Raw genomic sequence first — 25,661 nt, 5'->3', positions numbered from 1 at the left:
GAGGTAATAATGTGGAAATAATAAAGGGTAAGATGCAATGTGGAAGAATATGGTATTAAATGATAAGACTATAATAATATTTAACTTAAAGATTATAAAATTAAAGTAGAATAAAACAGGCAGGAGAAGTAAATATTTAGAGAACCAGAAGGGGAAGTTGAGGGAAGTCATGGGAGGGGTGGGGGTGGGGTTTTTAAGGGATTTATATATTCTTTTTGTGATAATAAGGATTGTGTTGAATATAAAATTGTAAAATTCAATAAAAACAATTTTTTTAAAAAAATGCATAAAAAAAGAATTCTCTATACACTATCATGAGCCTCACTTCCTTCAGAGAACTAAAATTCCCAGAGTTTCCTGGAAAAAGAATTTATTCTCAAACCAGGTTGTTATATGGAGGTTAATAATGTTTTATAGCTTATAAATGTATTGATTTGCCAGTTGAATAATATGGCTTTTGCTTTAATTGTGATGTTTAGCTTATTTTTAAATTGTTGTTTCGCTATAACAGTATACATATTGTAATCATCACACCGGTGGTTTGTTAATTGTTCCATCTTACTTATGCTGTATCTGCGATGTTCTGTCATGTTCTGTCAGGTTATCGCTATTTATTGCTTGTGAGCTGCTTTGGGATTCAATTGAAGGAAAAGTGGCACAGAAATATAATAAATCAAATCAAATCAAATACAGACCCACAGAACGGAGATGACTGCGAGTGCTGAATGTACCTCCAGGCAGAATAATCCAATTGTATCTGAATCATCTGAGGAAAGCACATTTTCTCCTGACTACTCCCTTCCTGGAATCCCCCTCCCCCCGGGCATGGCTGTATTCTTGCTTGATCCTTGTACAGGGAGATCCTATGCAAAATATCTCTCTCCTATACCCAGGGCACATCCTTGAATAATGTGGTCTTGATCCTGCACATATCGAGCAGTAACTAATTGAGATCCCCCACCCCCACCTATAATTCTAGATAGAAAATATTAGAAGAGAGACTACAACACTGCAAGCTACGATTGTTAAAAATAGTACACTAATCAACAGCAGCAATAAACTAAGCCAATAACATGAACAGCACAGATCAGGCAATTCCTACTAAAATACTAGGAAACCATGAAGTCACTTAGAGGAGGCATACACATTCCAATTCATGAGCCATTAGAATATTAGACTTTTAATGTCAGTCAAGGTTGTGGGTTTGAGCCACACACTGATTCCTGCATTGCTAGGGGTTGGACTAGACGACCCTTACAATTCTGAGAGTCTACGAATCTATGTTACAAGGTAGACAGTGATCAATGCACATGTGTTTTTCATACGCTAGTCATTCCACAATCCCTCTTGCTCCAGCAAAGCTTAATAAAACATCGTGTTCTCTAGAGAGGCAGTGAAATGCACTCATGTGCCTGTGATTGGATTCCATGTACCTGTTTTTGCTGGACGGCAACCAGGCGGAAGGCACCGATCACATTTTAATCTTTGCAGGATAGTCCTGCAGGTGCTGATTGAAACAGCAAGATGTACAGTGGAGGAGCAACGAATGAGATGGGTGGGGCCCTTGGTGTCGCAGCTGCTGCAGGAGAATTGCCACAGTGTGCAGGCATATCACAGGGGTGGGGAACCTGTGGCCCTCCAGATGTTGCTGGACTACAGCTCCCATCATTCCTGACCGTTGCTCATCCTGGCTGGGGGTTACGGGAGTTGAAGTCCAATTGCATCTGGAGGGCCACACAGGAGTTGAGCTGCTTTGTTGTTCCCCACGATGCTCTTTTTAAAGCTTAATGAGGTGCGTCTTAGAACATAAAATGGACAGCGCTCAGCTAGCAATTAGGGGCCCGGCTCAGGAGCGGAAACTCAGTAGCCTCCAGGCAAAGTCGGAGGATTCCCTGTTGCTAATTTTGAAAAGCGTTCTTCAGACCACAGGGACTTTCCCATAGTTTGAGGGCAGCCCATTGTAGCTCTCGTGCTTTTGCCCTCATTGAAAGCTGAGCCATGGAGGCAGTGCCATGACTAGGGCAATTCGGGATCTGAATTCTGATGTGAACTGATCTGATCTGGAACTTTGTGGACTAATGCTGGTTTGTTACTCAAGTTCAGAGTGTTGCTATTAGTATATAAAACCCTTAAAAGCTTGGGGCCAGTGTACTCGAGGGATCGGCTTCCCCATATGTGCCACCTGACCACTTCAATCTGTCAAACAAGCACAGTTACAGGTGCACATAATATGCATTCTGCACTTGTAAGGAACCAGTCTTTGAGCATAGCAGCACCAACACTCCCTGCCCATTGACATCAGGCAGGTGCCTTCACTGTGCTCTCTTCAGTGCCTGTTAAAAACATTTTTGTTCAGGCAGACATGCAGAAGGTGACCAGTGCTTTAATCTGTTTTTAGCTGTTGGTTTTACTTATATTTTGCATTTTTAAAAAATATTTGCTTTTAATTTTGTCTTTTATTGCCAATTTTAATATTTGCTTTATTTTGTAAACAAATTAGAAGTTCTATTTACAATAAAGTGGTGTGTGCGGGTGCGGATTGGAACAATGTAATTATCTTTTGGATTTCAAAGTTCTCAGAATTTTTCAATACAATTCTTGGCTCAAAAAAATGTACCAAAATGTATTAAAAATGTGTATTTTAGGATAATACTGTATGTGCGTCCCAATTTTCCTATGAAAACATCTATCAAGAGTACAAACATTTCTTCTTTCCTCCCATCTTTGACAAATCTATCAGCAATCATTTTTGTTGATATTTGTTTGAGGTGGTGTGGGAATTGGAAATTTCAGCTTGATAAACCAAGGTTGCCCCATTATCTGGGAGAACGTCCCATGGAACACAATAGGACTTGTTTCTGACTAGACGTAGATTGTAACTGGACTGCAGGCGTTATCATAAAATCACACAAATCCTGGTTTTATTACAATCTTTTTAAGTAAAGATCAATGTTTGCTTCAGGGAAAGACAAACTTCAGGTGTGCTTTACCTTCCAGGGTTATTTCCACACTCCATTAACAGGCTGAGACAGGCTTTTAAAATAAGCAGCCTGATGTTTCCATGTACCTTTGATTAAGAACAGAGAGTCCTTAGCAAAAAAAAAAAAAAAGCAATGCACACGTATGGAGTGAGACCTTGCCTAAATAATTCATATCATTATCCAGTACTTCTTAACGAAACCTTTGGCACAAGTTACACAATGCATACAACCTTCTCCCCCCCCTCCATGTACGCAAATGAGCTACATCATCAAATTCAGTAAAACATTAAACCAGTCCAGCAGAATACAAGGCCCTCAGGCTCCATCCACTTGGCATTGTGGCTCACTGTATTGTGAACGAGTGGAAATGCATTGTACAGTATTATCTTCAGTGCCTGCAGTGTGTGTGTGTGTGTGTGTGTGTGTGTGTGTGTGATCTTCTAGTCTTCCTAATGCTTTGTCTATGTTCTGGGACTTTTTTTCTGATTTATAGGAATGTGGACTATATCCCTTCAATGACCTGTGCAGCAGAGCTGCAGGCCACTATCCTTTCCCACTAACCAGGAGTGGTCGATCCAGTGCTGTCCGCTCATCCATGATTGAACATTTGGTTTCTCGGTTGCTTGGGCTGGCCCCACATTGAGTTCTCACTGCTGGTCAGCTTCTGTGGGTATTCCTCAACAAGTGTTCTGGGATGCATTCTTTGGAAGGGAAAGCAGATCCTTATCACAAGGCTATGTCAACCCCGTTTCCCAACAAATGCACAGGTAGAACATCAATGGCATTCAGACCTCCTGGCTTTTTTTGCTGTTGAATGTGCTCTATCAGGAATGTTGGATCATTGAGGCTTTGATTTAACCCTCCCTCTTTAGCACAACGTTAGGGATCATTTCCTAATCTTGGAGATCATGATGTCCTCCTGCGACTTCGTCTTGTTTTTGAGCCGGCCTCCAGCAATCCTTTCTTGTCTTCTCGCTGCAAAAGAGAACTGTGAAATCAAATGCGCATGCTATCTAGTCATGAGGGTGGTGGAGGAAATTATTGCACTTGCACCTTTTACCGGAGGTTTATATCCTCTGAGTAGCCCCAAAACTATGTGGAACTAATTATTGTGTTGCAAATTGATACTGAGCATCAACACATGAAGTTGCCCTATGCTGAGTCAGATCATTGGCCCATCTCACTTGGTATTGTCTACTCTGAAGGACAATGGGCTCCTTGGGCTCTCAGTGGAGTTACCTCTTCAGCTACCCTGTCCCCAGACCAGAGGTTTTCCCCAGGATTTCCTTATTGCTCTTGCCTTTTAGGTAGTCAGGGAGTTAACCTGGTGCCTTACACTTGCAACACCTTGTACCAGGGACAGGAAACCTGGTGTCCTCCATATGTTGATGGACTCCAACTCCCATCAGCCCCAGCTAGCACAGCCAAGGGACGAGGACGATAAGAGTTGTGGTCCAGAACATTTGTAGGATACCAAGTTCACTCACCGCTGCTTTATATTCTCTATCACTTACATACAGCAGCTTCCTTTACATATTTTTTTTATTCAGTTTTGTAGCATGGAAGAAGGAAGTGTTAGAGATTGCAAAAAATGAGGTCAGGGCCACACACAGCAACCACACTACCTGTCTGTGCCTATCTGTGACATGGGAGCTACTAGCCACATAAACCACCCCATGAGGTGGAGAGATGTAAAAGCGCTCCTTCCTAGCAGTGAGAATAGCAATGGAATGCTAATATTTTGGGGACCAAGATGGTTGCTTTGTTTTACAAATGCAAAAAGCATTGCCACTTTATTCTGCCATAGAAAATGCAAGTGTATAATGTTAATGCAAAGCAGTCCCTGTTCCTCCAAATTCCTCTTCTAGAATTTGAATTGCTATCTAAAACCATAACCTCAGAGCATTATAAAATGTTTAAATAACATCGTGATTTCCTTTCAGCTTCCGATGATATTCTGCTCGGAACATTTTGAGGTGCAAATTTTTCTCCAGGGTATGAATGAGTTCAGTTTTCTAATTTGATTTTATTAAGGAAATGAAGTTTTCTCCTTATACGGACACACAAGTTTTAATGCACTCAAGAGATGTTTCGATATTTGTGTAGGTGTTTTTAATATGTTATTTCCCTTAATTGTATTTCCTGCTCACTAAATTAGCAAAGCCCTGATTTAGAGGGATTAATCTTTTGTGCCTCCTCACCCCTGGTTTTAATTGTGCTAGTCTTCACAAGCATATAATTTAATTATACACTTGTAGCATTCATTTAGTGGGGGTCTGCACACATTAGGGTAGGGTTGCTTGTAAATGGAGTAACAATCCATTTATTCAGACTTCCTGTAAGTAGATTGATTCTTTTCTCTGTACAGAGAAAAAACTAATACAGGATTCTCATAATCTTTACACCCATTTTTTAGCGTAGGCTTTCACATTGCCATATGTAATTCAAATAATAATTTGAGAAGCATCTGCCTTAGCTAAGCAGTCCAAGTTTTCATACTAAGGGGGCCACAAGAGTACTTAAACATGGAACCTGCAGGCTGCCCACTGCCTTGTCACATGGGGGAAGGGGGCATTATGTAGTCATGCTTTTGGCAGCCTGTTCCTCATGAATCCCACTGTGTGACCTCATAGGATTGGGGACCAACCAATTGGATTGTTACAGGCTACAGACTTCAACAACAAATCCCATATGGCAAACCATAGGGTGTCAGGGGTTGGACTGTGGAGGACTGGTGGAGATGCTCCCCCCTTCACCTGAACCTTCCCGAGAGCAGGAGGACAGTATAGATTTAGAACAGTGGTTTGCAGAAGGCCAGAGTTCAGAGGCTGCAGAGGGGGAAAGCTGGGAAATACTGGGAGAAGAACAGCAGGAAGAAGAAGCACCAGGGGAGAGACTGATGACAGACTCAGTGTCTTGGGAAAGCATTATTGAGTGTGCACACTCCTCCCAGGACTAGGCAGGCATTGAGAGTAATAGAACAGAAAGCGCAGAGGCATAAAGCTCAGATTGGCCGGCACAGGGATGACACAGAATAGGGGAGATGGAGGGGATTGGACTTTACTTGGAGCAACGCCATTATCTTAGGGAGAATGCATTCATTTGTCTCTGTGCACAGTGAATAAATTACTTGGTAAGAATTCTTCTTGTTTATCTGCTTCTTGGCTGCCACCAGGGGAGGGATCAGGTTCTCTGGAGCCTGACATAGGGTGGGCTCCTAACATAGCAGAATAAACACCCACTTAAACAGACTGCCACTCCTGACTTTTGGAGTGCAGTGCCTACATTTTAGGATCTGCACCTGAACACATTAAGCATTGGATTTCATAACAAACCGAGTGAGTTTACAGCTGTGGAAAAGAGATACCCTGTAGCTCAGTTTGCACACTTTCCAAACCAGCAGTCCCCTTTGCATGGTGTGGGAGCAGGTCCTAATCCCTGGATTTGCTTAAGTAAAATTTGTGCAATCTCTCCCATCCACTCCAAAGGGAAGAATCACACAAATCAGGCCTCCATGGGAATCTGTATTCCATTTGGAGCACCTGCTTCGCACATGATATGATGCATATGGCGGAGGGGGAGAGCCCATGTCCCTCTCCACCATAAGAGTCACTGACCTACTCGCCCAATGGTGTCATGTATGTGAAACCTGCCACAAACACATACACAGGTTCCTGCATTTGCTGGAGGTGAAAAGCTATGTGGCCAGCCTTGCAAACTGTTGTGACATCCCTAAGTTCTATGTTCAAGGAATGTATGTATAACTGTGAGAACTCTTAATGCAAGAGTGGTGAGAAGATAAAACTAAGTTGATGACAAATGAGAATGCAAATCAGTAAAGAACAGCTGCTATGAGAGGAGTTAAATTATTATGGCATGGCACCATTGAAACTTTATCTTTCACCTTTGTTAAAACTGAAATTATTTTCTGGGGGCCCCTTTTAAAATTAAGTAAATACATACATGAAAACTGCCCGTCCGCCTCCATTAGACTGAATCAGGTCATTGAACAAAATATTACTGGCAATGCCCAGCCCAGCTAGAATTTATTATCTCAACAGCAATGTTAAATATTAACATGATAGTAGCACAGAACACACAGTGAACTGTTTCCACCCACATAGATAAACAATGGTCCCTGTGATTAAAACAAAATAAAAATGAGCAAACCCTTTGGTGGCACAGCATGAAAAAAATTGATCTAGATATCGCACATTTGTTTTTTATTGTGTTGTATAAAAAACATTATAGTATGCTGTCTGAGGACAGGGAAGGGCAAAGGGAAGCTTAGCAGAACATATTTTGCAGGGCAATAAATACGCTGACGTCTAACTTAATATCTGCCTTTTGGCTGTTCCTAAAAACAAATACTGTAGACTACTGCGGTTCTTTGGGTGTTTCTGATTTCTTGCATGGATCCAGTTCCAGGACAGGATTGTATTATTTGTGCATGGCTTGTGATTAACTGGTGGTTTGTCTCTTGGAGTAATTCAGTCTTTTACACTATTGTATCTTCTTTGTTCTGATATTCTGATTTTGACTAAATAAGCTGCTGCTTTTTGGGGCGGGATGTTTTCTTTCTTTCTTCACGGTTGCTGATTGTGTTTTGTATTTGTAACTGATGACTGAGCGGCAAATCACACCCCAGAGATCCAGCAGAATCAGCTCAAGTCTTGCACAGGAACTTGGGCCTGTGCAGTTCAGAGAGGAGGGAGCACACAGAGTAGAATTCCCCCTATCTAATAGGTAGAGGTAGATCCAGTTCTGGATCTCAGTGTGGCTTTCTGCAAATACTGATGTCAAATACTTAGGTCAGGAATGGAGTGACTTACAGCTTTCCATATCTTGTTGGACCGCACCTCCTATCACCAGGGCTGGATTTAGGTCTGATGAGGCCCTAAGCTACTGAAAGTAATGGGGCCCTTTATATGTCTAGCTGTCCTTTGTCAACAACAAATCGTCGCTGTTTTTTGTGTTGAATATATGCTATATGGTAATTTGTGGACCTAATAGGTATCTAATTTGCACATAACAAAATATGTATTTTATCGAAGTCATTGTTGAACTGAAATACAATTAAGAAGAAGTATATTAACAGTGAAATAATTATTAAGCTCTAACTGTATGTAGGTTTTATTTTATTTGCTTTTTTATCTTATATTTTGGAAATGTACATCCAGTTTCTTTTCCTTTAAATTTTTGGGGGGCTCCCAAGAGATTAGGGCCCTAAGCTAAAGCGTATACGTAAATCCAGCACTGCCCATCACCCCTAACCTTTGACTGTGCTGGAGCTCAGTCTTCCTAAACGTTGCCACCACTCACCAACTGTTTTACTGGCTGTAAATAAAGCAGCAGCAACAACAGCTCAGGCCAGAAAGAAGCAGGCATTAACCATGCAGGAGAATAGGAATGGATGGAGGAAGGAAAGGTTGGGTATGTGTGTGGCAGCAGCCAGTTGAGATGGCAACCTTGCTCTGCTCAATGGGAAAGGCAGCTCCATTGTCAGCTCTGGACCTCCCCTCTTATCATCTCTGTTTTTTTATTCAAATTTTACATAAATATATATAGTCGTACAAATTTCCCATTCACATATTTACAGTTTTTTCATATGGACTTCCCACAACTTCTCTGCCAATCATCCGTGATAAAAATTTTTCCTACACATTTCTCAAATTCCGTATCACCATTTTTCCTTTCCTTTTTTTCCTTTTTCTTTTAAAGTAAACAAGTAAATACATAAATAAATATCTTAACAAATTTGTTTACATTTTTGCAATATTCCTTATCTTACTCACAAAACTTCTTTAAAACCTACTAGCGTTGTTTGTTCCTCACATACGCCTTTCAAATACTCCGAAAATTTTTTCCAGTCCTCAATGAATTTATGGGCTCGTTGGTATCTAATTTTCCCAGTTAATTTATCCAATTCTGCGTAATCTGTTAATTTCATCCTCCACTCCTCCAAAGTCGGTAATTCTTCTTGTTTCCACCTCTGGGCCATCAATACTCTCGCTGCTGTTATCGCGTACTGGAAAAGTTTACAGTCCTTTTTATTGATTTCATTCCTCATTATTCCTAAAAGGAAAGTTTCTGGTCTCTTTACAAAACTGTATTTTAACATCTTCTTTAATTCATTATATACTCTCTCCCAGAACCCTTTCACTTTTTTACACTCCCACCACATATGGATAAAGGTTCCCCTCTTATCATCTCTGAGAGGAATGATGGGCCTGGTCAAATCTCAGGTCTGACAACATAGTGCCCAGCTAGTAGCCAGAGGATTCCCATCCACTGGGCAAACTTGGGAGGACGCAAGCCCATTGCATGTTCTAGAAGAAGAAGAAGAGCTTGGATTTGATATCCCACTTTATCCCTACCCTAAGGAGTCTCAATTAAGATTGCCGGAAGAAATATCAACAACCTCAGATATGCAGATGACACAACCTTGATGGCAGAAAGTGAGGAGGAATAGGGTGAAAGAGGAGAGCTCAACATCAAAAAAACGAAGATCATGGCCACTGGTCCCATCACCTCCTGGCAAATAGAAGGGGAAGAAATGGAGGCAGTGAGAGATTTTACTTTCTTGGGCTCCATGATCACTGCAGATGGTGACAGCAGCCACAAAATTAAAAGACGCCTGCTTCTTGGGAGAAAAGCAATGACAAACCTAGACAGCATCTTAAAAAGTAGAGACATCACCTTGCCAACAAAGGTCCGTATAGTTAAAGCTATGGTTTTCCCAGTAGTGATGTATGGAAGTGAGAGCTGGACCATAAAGAAGGCTGATCGCCGAAGAATTGATGCTTTTGAATTATGGTGCTGGAGGAGACTCTTGAGAGTCCCATGGACTGCAAGAAGATAAAACCTATCCATTCTTAAGGAAATCAGCTCTGAGTGCTCACTGGAAGGACAGATCGTGAAGCTGAGGCTCCAATACTTTGGCCACCTCATGAGAAGAGAAGACTCCCTGGAAAAGACCCTGATGCTGGGAAAGATTTAGGGCACAAGGAGAAGGGGACGACAGAGGATGAGATGGTTGGATAGTGTTCTTGAAGCTACCAGCATGAATTTGACCAAACTGCGGAAGGCAGTGGAAGACAGAAGTGCCTGGCGTGCTCTGGTCCATGGGGTCATGAAGAGTCGGACATGACTAAACGACTAAACAACAAGGAGTCTCAAAGCAGCTAACAATCTCCTTTCCCTTCCTCCCCTACAACAAACACTCTGTGAGGTGAGTGAGGCTGAGAGACTTCAGAGAAGTGTGACTAGCCCAAGGTCACCCAGCAGCTGCATGTGGAGGAGTGAGGAAGCGAACCCGGTTCACCAGATTATGAGTCTACTTCTCTTAACCACTGCACCACACTTCTAGAATAGATCCTGCCCCTGAGCAGCTCCTAGAAGAGGCAAGGCTCTCTCTGGCAGAATCATCAGTCCCTTGCTGCTCAATGCAGCAGCTCCATCACTTCAGCCTCAGCTCCTTGCTTGGATGGAAGGAGACGCTGTTTTCGACTGCCCAGCTTCCAGAAATCAGGCTGCAGCAACTCCAAGCAACTGTGTTGTGAGTTAAGGGGCTTTCCATCATGGTGCTGCCGCTAGCTTAGGTCTCACTGAAGGATCAGGCTTAGTTTATACATTCAAAGTGATAAAATGGTACACTTCATTCCTTCAATCATTTTATATCTCTATCATGTTTTTCAGTCCTCGAAGGCAGCTTCCAGGTTAAAACGTAAAATACAGCAAAACCCAAGAAGACAATCAATACAAGAACAAAAGCCAAGAGCATTATATTGCTTAAAACAACAGCAGCAGCAGTAGTAACAAGAGAGGGTATAAAATGGGCCCGCGTGACAAAATACAGAACTATAACAGGAGGCTGACAACAGGGTAGATTTAAAGCAAGATGAAACGAACAAAAAGTGATCACTGCCCTTCTAAAACTCTAGTGGGAGGGAACCAATTGAAACTCACACACTTCTGTCTCCTTGCTTTCCTCATATTGTCCCAGAGAGTCATTTTGTTTTAAAGCTTTATGGCAAATTTCCTCTCGCATAGGAGGTGCATTACAGATGGGGATAATTACCAAGTGATTATAATAGTACATGATCAGCTGAATTTTCTGTTACTGGAATGTCTGGGTGGGGGCAGGGGGGGGGATGAGCTGTGAGCCTGTGGAAACTGATATTTCTTGTGGGTCTCACACATGAATGAAAGGAGCCACAATTAGCATTTTACAGGAGCGGCTGAAGAAATTATAGGAGTGGGTATTGTTCTGAACATGAAAAAAAAATGAAACTGGGTTCTATTTGTTTAAATAGCTAAAACTTTTTAGAATGGCAGAATTCAGTAACTGTTCTGAGAAGATTTCTTGTTCAGTTATTCTTCAGAGCAGATGTTATTTCATTTTCTTATCTTTTCTTGTGGCTTTGTTATCTCTGAGTTTATTTCTTCACGAAACCGCAGGAAACACCATAATTTTTAGTAGGCTTTCTGTCACCCCCAAGGGTAGATTAGCATGTTCTCTGGTTAAACCACTAGCCACAGTTTTCTAGAGCCAGGATCCATGGATGTGTTAGTGGAGTTTTATTCCGGCTGGGGCTGATGAGTGTTGTCATTCAAAACATCTGGAGGGCACCAGGTTGGCAAAGGCCGTGTTCATGCATTCCCTTCCCCTCCTGCAGCTGAGAAGACAAATTGCTTTCTAAACTGCTCATACCACCATATTTTCTCCTGCTTCTCACACTCAAGGCCTGAGATGTAGGTGCACTCAATGTGGCATCTGACTGAAAAGACAAGCTATTCTGCATGTGTGGCTTTGTACTCTGTTTTTGCAATTCTAACCAGGCTGACAAGTAAGGAACATACTGCTGTGAAAATGGAGCCCATACGTGTAGGCTAAATGCATGAACTGGCCCCGGGATGCAAGACATGTGCTTTCCAGGAAAGCTCCTAAAACAGCTCAGAGTTTCATGCAAGGCAGAACAGATTGTTAAGAGCTTCCTTCTGATATTTATGTTTAGATGTCTTCTGTATTGAATCACAGAATCAACTAAAGGTGATCTCCTCTGAATCCAGACTGCTGAGCACCTGGTCCCCATTTTTAATGACTAGGGTCATATGAAGTAACACATTACTCATGTTACAACGCTGTAGAGCCCAAAACTTTGTCTATGTGATTTTACATAGAGGTGTTTTTTTTTGCTTTTCTTCTTACAACAATTTAATTTCTGACTTATTTATAGTGGTTTTTTCCCTGTGTGTGTAGATCCAGCCTAGATGAGTCAGCCTGGAAAGCCCAGTTGGTTAGAGCATGATGCCGATAATGACAAGGTTGCAGGTTTGACCCACATATGGGACAGCTGCATATTCCTGCATTGGAGGGGGTTGGACTAGATCAGGGGTCGGCAACCTAAGGCCCATGGGCCATAAGTGGCCCATGGGCCCCCTCCGCCTGTTCAGTTAGCTCCTGTGCACCGCGCTAAACCGACACGGAGCAGAGCTGGGACCGCCTTCCGCGATGCTGGTCAGCTTCCCATTGGCTGCAGGCAGCTTCTGCAGCCAATGGGAAGCTGTGCACGCCTCCTCCATGCTGGAAGGAGCACTGGAAATAGCATTTGTGCGTGCGTGCGTGCGTGCACATACACTCCGGCCCACCGTATCATCTGTGGGACCATGAACGAGCCCAAGCCACAAAAGCTTTGCCAACCCCTGGACTAGATGATCCTTCGGATCCCTTCCAACTCCACAATTTTATGATTCTATGAATGTGTTAGGGATGAGGCTGAGAGGGGAACCCATGGTCCCCCAGTGGGTTGCTGAACTCCCACCATCCCTGACCACTGGCCATGCTGGCCGGGCAAGATGGGAGTTGAAGTCCACTAGCATAGTGAAGGCCACAGGGTCCCTACCCTTGGATTAGGGGAAAGGGATTTCATATTAGCATGGGGTGTCTCCAGATAGACAAGCCATGGGATTTCTTCCCCCCGCTAGAAAGTGAGAATTATCCATCTCAGATCATGTCGTTGACAGGGCTCTTGAGCCTTCAATAGCTGCCTAAGAGAAGAGATTTTGGCAGGCACAGCTTAAACAGTATAAAGCGGGTAGAACTGACGCAAAACAACATGCTCCACATAGCAGCGTCCACAGAAGACATAGAACCTTGTCCCATATTGGTGCCATGTAGAGATCAAGAGAGATCATGGACCTCCAGCCAAAAGCTCACCTGGGACAAGGAACACATCGAAGAAATAAAACACTGTTGCTGATTATCACTCACCTCATTCTACTGTGTGTTTCTTGAGAAGCCTAAGATTACAGACACACAAATGAATTTGCTAATTGCTATGACTCATAAACTGAGTTGGCTTTGCTAGCAGAGCTGTTTGCTTTCCACAGCCCATTGAAATCCTCTTCCTTGTTGCTCTACTGCAAATAGTAATGCTTCCCCTGGTTGCTTTTCTGGGAGGCTGCTGTGGGCTGCTTTGTTGTTATCTTAGACAATGTCTGTCAATAAGATGCGTACTCTTACCGTTTTCTCTCTCTAAAATCTATTACACTTTACAGTTGTGCAAAATGCACCTCTACTTTCCCGCTATTGCAAAATGGAAATAAACCATTTCACATATCATTTCTCAATATTCGAAACACATTTGAATCAATGTTGCTCAAAATCTTATTTTGTCTGAATGGAGGAAAGACTTCTTTTGTGGTACTGTGGGAAAATCTTCCTGATTTACACAAAATACATTGTATGTAGGAAAGTGGGTGCTTCACCATTTATTTATTTAAAAACTGTCGTTATCTTTACATTTGGATCCTTCACCGCCCCCCTGGCCAGAAAGCAATTTGAGAAAGAAGGCATGACAGAATTGTACCTGTACTGACTTCATAGAGATTGGTGCTATTTGATTGGGGCTAGTTATAGGGATCATATCACTAACTAACTTGTTACAATAGCTTCACTGGCTATGGGTCAGTTTTGGAGCACAATTCAAAGTGCTGGTTATGAGCTGTAAAGTAGTTCAGTGGGTCACTATGTCTGACTGTTAACCAGAAGATTGGTGGTTCAAGCCCACCCAGGGATGGCTGTGGGCAAAATTCCTGCATTGCATGGGGTTGGACTAGATGATTCTTGGGATCCCTCCCAACTCTACAATTCTATGAAAGCCCTATGCAGCTTAAAGGTAAAGCCACCCCTGACCATTTGGTCCAGATGACTCTGGGGTTGCGCACTCATCTCACTTTACTGGCTGAGGGACCCGGCGTACAGCTTCTGGGTCACGTGGCCAGCATGACTTAGCTGCTTCTGGCGAAACCAGAGCAGCACACAGAAACACCGTTTACCTTCCCGCTGGAGTGGTACCTATTTATCTACTTGCACTTTGACGTGCTTGCAAATTGCTAGGTGGGCAGGAGCAGGGACCGAACAACGGGAGCTCACCCCATCGCGGGGATTTGAACCGCCAACCTTCTGGTCGGCAAGCCCCAGGCTCTGTGGTTTAGACCACAGCGGCATCCGCGCCCCACAGGCACCCGCATCCCACAGCTATACAGCTTAGGTTCAGGCTATTCCCTTCCTAGAGAAATTAGACTGTCTCCCTCCTTGTTGTCATTCCACCGGTAGATAAAAACTCTTTTTATACCAACAGGCCATTGGAAACTGGCTGTTTTTTCTTATCTGTTCTGAAGTTGGGGTAAGAACTGAAGTAGCAAATTTATATAAGAGCAATTGTAACAACACAACACAACACTTCATTTCCAGGCTTCAACTGCACACTGCAGTGCCTACCCTTGACTTACCGGTAATTCACCCACGTAGAGGCACAGCAATGTGCCATTTTAAGTGAAGATTCCTCTTGAACAAGTTTATTGCCCATGGGAGAGGGATATGCTATCATTCCACTTGAAACACAAAGTGATTTGATTGGTGTCTTTTCCCCTTCCCCTTCAGTGGTGTCTCTCGCTCAAAAGGAGGTACAGCAATGCACTGCTTAGGATGACACCCCAATTTGGTTTCTCCTCCGCTGGTCCTGGGCTGTGCTTTGCACACATAGCTTGCAAGCTGCACAAAGAGCAACTCGGGAACAATGAGAATCAACAAGAGATATGAGCTAGTTTCCAGTCTCAGGGCTGGCTGGAGGAAAACAGGAAAACTGCTGGGGTGAGGGGTGGATTATAGTGTAGAATGGAAGGCGGGTCATCTGCTGCCTGCCAATGATTTTCTGTAAGTGCCCATCACCTCTGTCTGTTTTATGATGAGAACACAGGGTTGGGAAAACCATGTTTGCTCTATAATGTGTGTTTCTACCCTACAATGCAGTATTAGGCTGTGCACACATTCCCATTTACTTTGGCTCCCACTGCTGGGATTTGAAGGCAAGTACGCATGATATTATACCTGATTTGAAAACATATGCCGTGTTTAAGCTGAGGTGTGTACATTTGAGACAGCCATTGCCCATGTGCAGAAGACAGCTTCACAAACTGGAGCAGGGAAAGGGTTGCAGGGAAACCAAACAGGTAACGCACATCAGGTAAATACATTCCTGCCCCACTTTGGTGCATACAGTAGTGTGAAAAAGTGATTTGAAACACACTGTGGAGGGAGCAACATTTAAATCTGCTAGTATCTTCTTCTTCTTCTTCTTTGGCGATCACTCATAGCCGAGTAAGATTGTCTTCTGTAAACACGGTTTTAACAATGAGTCCGTAAGTGGCTGTGGAGGCCAATTCTGGATCCACACGTCCTTCCACAGTGGGGACATTGGTTTCCGGGTCGGAGTTGATTATGGTGTGGATTTGCCAAGCGTGCCTTCTTCTTAGCATGTTTCTCCCTTGTGTCCTGAGTTCAAGTGTCTTCAAAGCCCACAGCACCTTTGGTAAAGGCTGTTCTCCAACTGGAGCACACACAGGCCAGTGTTTCCCAGTTGTCAATGTTTATACTACATTTTTAAAGATTTGCCTTGAGAGAGTCTTGGTCTGTAATACAAATGCATGGAATTACAAGTGCTAATGCGTAATGGAAAAATAGTGCCTTGAAGCACACACAGATAGAATATGGTTTAGCAGCCAGTGCAGTTTATTTACATTTGAATTACAGATGTGGGAAATGTTAACACCCACACACTCACACCACTATCACAAAAAACCCTGCACTAATATATATAAATCACACAAAAACATCCTGACAATCCCTGACCTTCGGTGTATGAAACCAGTCTCTTGTTTGCCTGACTGGTTTTTTTGTTTCAAAAGGAGCTCTTTCTGTCTGCTTTGACATATGCTAATATGGAAATGCTTTCTTATCATAGCAGCCTAGTCAGTTTTGGCAACATACCAAAAGTTCTGCATCAGCTTTAAAATAATGGCAAATCCCTCTGAATTTGTACCTAATGAATCTGGCTAACTAGGCTTTTATACTCTTTTATAAAAAACATTCATCCTTTCATCTGATCCTACCGACAGCACCGGATTATGGACATTAAACGATCTAGGAAGCAGTATCACAAACAAGGACAAGATGGGTGATTGTAAAATTATACTGCAGTCAACACAAGCGGCTTTTCGGAATTCAGCAGGCAAGTATTTGGTTTTAGTGCCACCACCTGGCTGAAAACTGAACTGCTACAATTTGCTTTGGCACAAGTATGTCTTCATTTAAGTTAGCACATAGGAACATTATACCTTGGTTATATACTTTTTTCTTTACTTTTTATGAATGCCGAAAGCGTAGAAAGGCCAGCTCTTAAAGAGTCTGGATAGTTATGGCAGTGCCTGAGCGTGATGTTTTTCCTTGTGACCAGTTATCCTGAGCTGTTCACATGACCCTCTTGGTCGTCTGCACAGGTTTCATGTGCGCGTTCAGTCCATGGGCAGAGAGGGAGGATTCTTAGCCTCTTCAGGACTGAATAGTATTTTGTGTGTTGCAACATGAACTACACTGACTGCCATTCGCCTTCTCTTAAATATTTATTTACAGTACTTGCTTCATTTGTATCGTCCATTTCCTCCAAGGAGGTCAAGGCAGCATTCATGGTTTTCCCTGCCTCCATTTTATCCTCACAACAACCTTGCGAGGTAGGTTAGACTAAGATGTTGACCCAAGTTCATCTACTGAGCTTCACGACTGATTGGGTCTCCCTGATTCTCGTGCAACGCTCTAACCACTGCACCGCACTGCCACCACATATAGCACAGGCAAAAAGTGTCTTACAGCCTGTTCCTGTCTATTCAAAAGTTAAGACCCATTGACTTCAATGGGCCTTCATCCCAGGCAAATGCACATAGGACCAGTGTTCAAAACTTCCATTGTTCTAGGCATATTTTGCAACAGGGAATTTCTTTAGCACGTTCGGTTTCTGAGCACCGGGCGCAGGACTGCACCTAAGATTTCAGATTAAAACTGCAGAGTGGAAGGAAAGGAGGACCTTTTTCTACCTCCCCACTTCCAGCTACTCTCTGAAGACTGGAGAAGAGACCTTCTTAACAATATTAGGGGGTGGGCAGGGGGAGGACTAGACCATTGAAAAATGAACATAATATTTTAGCTGCAGTTCATTCATTTTCAGCTTTGTATTCTGACTATTAAAAAAGTGTGCCTAGACATTCTGTGGTTGCAACCATAACCTAGCCTTAAGGTGCCATTTAGCTCCTAAATTTCACATCTCAGTTTCTAACACTGCATAGGACTGCAGCCCGAAATTCACACTAAATCAGCGCTAAGGATGAAAGACCCCAGAGCACAGCAGGGCACTGAGCAAAGCAAGCAAGCATTTTTTGAAATGAGCTGCTATACGTGTGAAAACTCTGTTTTATTTGATTATAAATTAAAATAGGATGGCCTGGAGGTGCCTGATTTCACTGTATTATGCTTTTCAGTCAGAATCTTCTTCTTCTTCCTCTTCTTCTTCATTGGATGCCCGACAATGGGACTGCATTGAGATCCTGGATTATTGCCCTGCTGCCTAACCTTGGGGAAGCTAAGAATGAGTAATGGAGTGGTAAAAGATAGGTACATAATGAAGAGCTGGATACTGGGAGGATGGTGAAGCGCAAGAACCTGGGGCCATGTGTCTACCCTGCCTTGATGTGAGAAAGACTATAACATTATTGTATCTCACCACCTGAACACAGTTGGGTGAATTGGCTTTTGTTTTCCTGTTGTGTTGAAGGTTGCTTGTTCTTCTGGTACAACTACCATTGGCAGCTGGTAGGGAGAGTTGTTGTGAAAACTACCAGCACTCCATGCTATGAGTCATTCATGGACGCCAGCTGGTCATGTGGATCGATCACCATCACAACATGTGGTTGTTGTTTTTTCTCCGTGGAAAGAATTATTGGCGGAGGCCTGCAATACTTTGTAAACAAACAACATGGCGGAAATTGCTTCCGAATGGGTAAATAACTGCATGTTTCATGCGGATGGTACTCAGAGACCATTAGCTGCTGATTTGCCACCAAAACAGGACATTCAATCTGACCATTTTGATTTGGAGAAATCCTGCCTGTTCCCATTTCAGCCGCGCATTGAAGGCGCCCGTTGAGCTCACTGTTATATGAGGTTTTATGGAAACAGAAAGCACACTGCTATCATTGTATTCTCTCATTCAAAGCTGAATTACCTCATGACAGAATATTTAACTCGGCTGGCCTCCCTTTGTACTCATATTTCAACGCAGCACATGAAAGAAATGAAGAATAGGTTTAAACTTCATTTCAACTGTTGGAGAGTTATGGGCCATTTTGCCTTTCATTCAGTCAGTCATTTTGGTAACCTCTGGTTCTGGGAAAGCAATATAGGCTGAGAGGAGAAGCCGTTTAAGGGAAGGCATCTCCCTCGTGAGGTCAGGCGGTTGACATATTTGCCTCACATAAAAGACAATGTTTTGCTTTGACTTGCTGCAAATAAAGTGGGAATTTCTTCTCCAGTGCCTTACTTGTCTGGGCAAACATTAATTTGTATAAATATGGCCTATGCCATTTTCCTTGAGAAGGAAATACACAGTGACCTTCTGCTAGTTTTACAAAAGGCTTTGCATTGTTAAATGTCAGTCAGGTATGTGTGTGTGTTTTAAAAAAATGGAATTAATATTTTTCCAAGGCTAGAAAGGTGCCCTCTGATGCCTGGGCAAGACAAATGCTTCTTGTCTAAGTAGTATGATGTGGGCTATCTAAATTATGTCCAGAAATGAAGAAACCATATGGGAAAGGAGGGTTAGTGCAGCAAATGAGGAACATCACTCACATTCAAAGAAAAAAAACAAAAACAAAACAAACCCTGTCCCAGTCAGTACTTTCTAAAATGGCAGTAACTCAGGGATAACTTTCTCAGGATCTCTCAAAACCCCGTAACAAAGTTCTAGAACAAATGTTTGTCCAGATATGTGCTTCCAGGAGTTGAATCTTTGGGTTGTATACAACTAAGTTGCAAAGTTGACTCACTAAAATCAGAGGATATGACTAATATAGCCATTGATTTCCGTGGGTCTCCTTTGAGTATGACTTAGGATATGTTCACATTAGTGGCTTGAAACACTGAAAGGACTTAGGATATGTTCACATTAGTGGCTTGAAACACTGAAAGGTCGTTTCCCCTGCTGTTCACACCATTTTCTCTGTTCACACCAGAGCTGTGTGGGGATGTTTTCAGCTGATGGTTTCCTTCCCCATGCCAAACACCAGTCTCATGAAGCTTTCATCTGCACGCACACCATTATCTATGATTGCACAAATGTCGCCTGAACTGTTGAAGGTACACCTTTCCTATTACTATCATTATTTTATGTTGTTATTTTTTTTTTTGCCATTCCTAATGTTTACCCTTCTCTTTTTAGAAAACACTTCTTTTATGAACATCAAGTGGGATAGCCCAGCTTTTTCCTCTGAAGCACCTCAAGTATGTATTTTACTTTTTAGAAAATCCGAAACAATGTGCTTTCTACCAGAAAATTAGTGTATTATCCAGTGAAACCAGGACAAAGTTTATTCATGGCTATTTCCTTCCAGTCTTGTTTTGGGCCTCCCAGTGCCATCAGGTTGGGCACTCTGGAAAGCGGGATACAGAGGGGGTTGGTCTTTGGTTGGGCTGGGTTCCTCCTTGGCCTGCATAAGATGTAGTACAATCCACTCCTTCTCCTGAATCCATTACACTGGCCTGGGTGCTCATGTGGCTGAAGAGGCATTTCTGAGGGCTTACAGGGTCTTCCCCCATGATTTGAGAGAAATCTGTTGCAGCCGATAGAATTAACTGCAATGTGTGCTTGGTTGCCATGCGTGTGTGTGGTGTTCATGAGTTTCTCTGATTTGCAGACATGCCCACAGGCCCCCAAAAGTCGGCTGTCCCTGCACTGGCGACAGCCAACGAAAGGAGTAGGGAAATGTGCCGTTTGGTGGCATCAGGACACACAGGGCTGACATTTTTTGCACCAGCCCCACATCTCCTATAATGTGTTGAACTGCCTGTGATTCAAGCTAAAGAGTGTGGTGCTTATTTCTAGGTTTGAAGGAGGGCTCGCACACACCAATCTGTCCCCATAGTTTACATGCCCTGGGACATTTCAAAACAATAAGTAGTATGGCGGAGTGGAAGGCCCTGGTGGGCTTACCTAGTGGTGCTGTGGGGGCAGCAGTGGTGCGCCAAGCAGTTTCTGGTGGTTGAGTCTAGCTGCCATTTTAATTTCTTTCAATGTAGTGTTACTCTAGAGCATTGTGAGGAATTAAAATGGCAGCTAGACCCAGTTGCCTAGTGGTGCTTGGAACAGCAGGATGGGAAAATAAATTAAAGGGGCCTGAGAGTGGGTCTTAAGGGGGACAGTTTCCCAAGGATGCCAGGTGCTGATGCCAGTCCTGAGTGACAGCAAGGATGAGCAGCGTGAGGGCCTGGAGGCTTCAGGAATTCTGTCAACTTCCTGCCAGGATGTAAGCTTCAGCAATTGCCTACCTGTGACAACAGCCCATTTCCTATCACCACCACCAAAATCCTTTATTCTGGAGATGCCAGGGATTGAACCTAAGTCCTTGTGCTATCAAAGTATGCACTCTCCCACTGACCTTCAGGCAGTGGCACCAGAGTTATGGGCCTGGCTTGATGAAAATGACAAATATTGTCATTTATTATCAGAATCGGATTTGTTGAAAACAATCTCAGGGTAATGGGTTTGAGCCCCACCCTGAGCCAAAAGATGTTACAGGGACAAGATGGCCGTCGTGATCTCTTCCAACTCTACAATTCAGCTGCTTTTCTTTTGGAGCACATAGTGACAAATCCTTCTTTGGAAGAGGATTTTGTTCTCTTGCTCGTGCTGTTTGCCACGTTTGTGTTAAGGTGAAAGAGTCAGCTAACAAAACATCGATGCCCTTTGAGGTTTGGCTTTGCGACTCGTTTTGCCTTTGAGCTGAGGGAACATTGTACGGATTTTCCCTGCATATTCATTTTCGTCACTAAATAGATTCATTTTGGCTATGCTCGTGTCGCTTTTCATGTTCCCTTTCTTTGAACATTTTGCGTTATTGAGTTTCACTGGCACAAATTCATGGAAAGTGAATTTCAAAGCCGAACCCATGAGCTTGATTATTATTGTTTCCAGTAGCACCCACTCGGCCTTTGCTGCTCAGCGCTCACAAACATAAAGGGTTTTCAACTGCGGCTGTGAGAGGACACAACACGCACAGGGGCAGAATTAATTCGCTTGCTCAGAACTGATACAATTAAGAGTAGTTTCACCCAACAGCGTGTTGCACCACATTTTGGACTGGCAACTCAAACCCAAAACAACTCTGTGAAGTTCATCAGCTCCGTTCCTATCCCACAGCTGGGAAACTGCAGCTGAGCAATGGTGACCATTTAAGATCACACAGAAACAAGAGGTGTTATTCTCCGATCCAAATCCATTATTGTGCAAGCCACTGTTAATATTTTTGACCAAAATCCTTTGCATTAGGTACCCCAATCCAGCATCAGGGGTCAGTATGCTACCTTTCAGTGTACCTTGTGGTACCATTTTATTTCCATTAACTTGTTTACTGACACAACAGTTGTACAGAGTAAACAGGCATGACTACATCCGTGTTCATAGGGGTCTTGATGGTGCTCCAGCACACAACTTTTGTGCAGCATCCACACAATGCCACCCCATATTGCTATTGTCCTATTTAATCTGGATTTACTACTTCCATGGAAAATCTGGAAAGTTTATCCCCCTGCTTGGAAAAACAGCAAATCCAATTAAAACGAGCCAGCATGTCGATGAGGGCAACATCGCTTGGACGCTGCACAAATCCCTCAGCATCCACAATAAATGACGATATGAAAACGCCCTAAGCTGCATAGGAAATGGTGCCAATCAAAATCATCTGGAGAGCTTTGTGGCAATGTGGTGATAAAAACTTTGAGTCTCCCATGTCCAAGGCCAACACACTGTGGTTGGAGACAGACACTTCGTTTTTTTAAGGAGTTGTTGGTGATTTGAAAGAGGAGTAATCCATCTTTTACCTCTGGTGAACATAGGGGTTGTTGTTTTTTTTAAAAAAAGATTCAGAAACCTGCTGGGGTAAAATAAATGTGTGTGTGTGCGCGTGCGCATGAGCTACAATAAGGGAAGTGATGCTTCTCTCAAACCTTTTTCAGCTTAGAAAACATTGTCTATCGTCAGCTATATTTGTGGTGGCAATTTCTCCTTTTTTAGGTAAATCAGATTGTACTGTTGTTGTTTTTTGTCTTTGAGCATAATCATAAAATATTAGCCCACTCCTGGAGCAAAATAAAAGGCAGGCCTCAACGAGAGATGGGTAAATCTGTCAATTTCAGTTTCTCTCCATTTCTCTCTCACACACAGACACACACACCAGACTTGTATTCATCTTGCCACATTTCCATACTGGAGTACAATTCTGTAAGTACTCCTGAACACTCATCAACACTTTAGTGTGCATTTCTCCTAATACTCGCCATTTGTGAGTGCAAATTTACCATATATTAAATATGTATGTGTGTGTGTATGCAAGCAATTTCCCTTAATAGAATGCATTTTTGTGTTTCCCTTAATGTATGAATTTATGCACACTATCCCATAATATACGCCTTTCTTGGTTGGAGAACTGCAATGCTTAATTTGGGAAAGGGTACATTTTGAGGGGCAGCTGTGCTTCAGTTCGCATACTGTTTCAAAAAGGGAGAATGGGGGAAGTTTGCATCAAAACAAGAACTACATTTCTCCCTTACCACTGGCCTTGATGCAAAGCTCTTATCTTTTCTCCTCTCCTCTGGGCCTGCCCCTTCCCCTGCCCCTGCCCCGAGAAAGCAGATACAGAAAGGGAAAGAGAGAACATTGACATGGGAGAACTCCAGAGGAATTACATCAGTGTAACCTCTGTGGTACGTTCCGTGTGTTGTTTTTATTCTCAAAATCAATAAACACTTTAGGGAAGAGAAGAAGAAGAAAGGAACCATACAGTAGTACACACAGTGTGTGGTGCTGGCACATTAAGCCAAGGGAGAGGGAACCTGCAAAAAGCACGATGAACAAGTGAGTTATTTGTGCGGCCACGTGATCCAAAATGGAAGACATGTGTCACGCTACAGATCTGTGTGACTTGGCAGGCAGGCACCAGACAGGAGCTGCGGGGCCTCCTGGGTTTTCCACCACCCTTCATATTCTTGGCTGTCATCTTAATCCTCTTTAAAAACCCACCCTTTCCAGTGATTTGATTCCCTACATCTTTTTTTCATCTCTCGGAGCAGCCAGAAAGAGAAGCATCCTGTGCAGCTGAAACTGTTCGGATCCAGAACGGCAGAACAAGATGCACTCAGGAGAAGCGTTGGCCGCTCTTGGCTCATGCCACTGGCCAAGAATGTGTCCAATGTGCATCGCCCTCACTAGCCCACACAGCAAGGGTCCATGATGGATCACCCCTTGAACTTGGATGTTAACACGCTCCTCCTTGCTAGCATTTAACTATGATGAGAAAATGTCATACTCTCTGTGCCGATCTGAACATTGGCTCACAGCTAAATCTTATAGTAAGTGTCCCTATAGAATATTAACTGTGTGCAGGCGTGAGTGCGTGCACTGTGGCTTTCTTTAAGAAAACACCACATCTTGACTAAATCTTATTTTACTTCTTTGGCAGAATATCATATTCTAACTGCCTTTCTCTGGTGTTTGTCGGATTTGCTATTAGCAGAGACTCGGTTTCCCCCTCTTTCATGAAGTAAGAAAGCCTCACTAATCTAGTAGTTTTCCTGCTGTGTTCTGAGAAGCACCAGAAAAGGTCCTTCAATCAGAGGTTCCTCAAAGAAAGGCCTAGTAATGCCAGGCAATATTCTGTGAGGCAGAGGCGGATTTAGGGCGGAGCGACCAGTTCCGCTGCACTGGGTGCCGCAATTATGATGTAGTGAATTGAGCAGAATGGAAGGCAAGAGGTGGGGTGTGCAGAATTCTGGCTTCGCATAGAGTGCTGCTGAAATTGGAAAGACCAAAGTCTGCCCCTGTGTGAAGGATACCGTAACCTATAGTTGCCAATTGCCCTGGCTCCCACTCACAGACACTGTACTTGAGCTCTCAGCTCAGTTTTTGCCAAACGCTTTGTTCCAAAATTCACCACACTGCCCAAACATAGATCAGGCTACAGGTTACACAGTTCAGAAATTCATAGCAGAGTTCTAAGGTATGTGGCTAGGAAGGTGTGCCAACTTGAATAAAATAGGGGGGGCAGGTAAGCCCCACCCCACATGACATGGCACACAAGCATGATTTGAATGGCAATGCCCATCAACTTTTTGGGGGGACAGCGTACTCAAATATTTTATTGGGGGGAGGAAGGGACGCCGATACCTTGGAGTTGGCTCCTATGTAGCTAAGTGTAAGCAAAGACTATGTCCCAACACTTGACATGTCCCCTTAAGCTCACCTTTTGAAGAGTGGGGTGGGTACAGTGGCGTAGCGTGGGGGGTGCAGGGGGGCCGGCCGCACCGGGCGCAACATCTGGGGGGGGGGGGCGCTCGCACTCGCAGCTCTCTGCCCCTACCTGGCTCACTCTCTCTCTCTCACTGCAGTGCTGGCTGTGCGAATCCGATCCGAGCCGCCGGGTCGCCGCCCACTGTGGAGGGGAGGGTGCCAGGCATGCGGTGTGGTGCAGAGAGAGGGCGAGGGACTATCTGGGGGATGACAGTGCAGCGGGAGGGGGGCGCAAATTACTTGCCTTGCCCTGGGTGCTGACAACCCACGCTACGCCACTGGGTGGTTATGCAGAGAGAAGCTGTGAAATCCCTGTTTCTTCACCTTGTCAGTTGATTTCAGTCAGAAAGAGGCAACCTGGAGCAGTAGGGCCATTTCTGAGGCTTTCAGGGCCAAACCAGATGAGACGCCCATTCCTGCCTCTTTCGAAAGACCCTGTACAAAGTGTAAGTAGTCATGTATGGCCTCATATAGATCAGGACCCTGCGACCCTGGTGTAGGGGGTAGGTGAGGTCTAATCTTCCCCCTTCCCTCAGGTCCTCAGTCCAGATCAGACCGCATGCACCTGGTATTTGCATTGGAAGAAAAAGCTCCCATTTGCATCAAATGGGAGCTTCTTAGAAACCAGTTTGAAAAAGCAGGGTCAGGGCCCCCAATTCAGATCAGGGCTTCAGTGAGGGGCAAAGGGTTAAAACCCACCCACGCCTTCGCACCAGCACCTTGATCTGAA

General features: G+C 43.6%; 1 long non-coding RNA gene across 1 annotated transcript; it reads right to left on the bottom strand.

The window, feature by feature from the left end:
* Positions 1-1,164: 1,164 nt before the first annotated feature.
* On the bottom strand, positions 1,165-6,982 carry LOC310676695. The gene is made up of 2 exons (XR_014510680.1): positions 6,945-6,982; positions 1,165-3,956 (listed from the first exon to the last, which is right to left on the bottom strand). It is a non-coding gene; the product is annotated as an uncharacterized lncRNA (long non-coding RNA).
* Between the last annotated feature and the right edge of the window lie 18,679 nt (positions 6,983-25,661).

The sequence above is a fragment of the Podarcis tiliguerta genome (assembly GCF_965153285.1).
Source record: "Podarcis tiliguerta genome assembly, chromosome: 4".
NCBI lineage: Eukaryota > Metazoa > Chordata > Lepidosauria > Squamata > Lacertidae > Podarcis > Podarcis tiliguerta.
The sequence above is the reverse complement of the archived record's forward strand: the minus strand, read 5'-3'. Positions and strand labels throughout refer to the sequence as shown.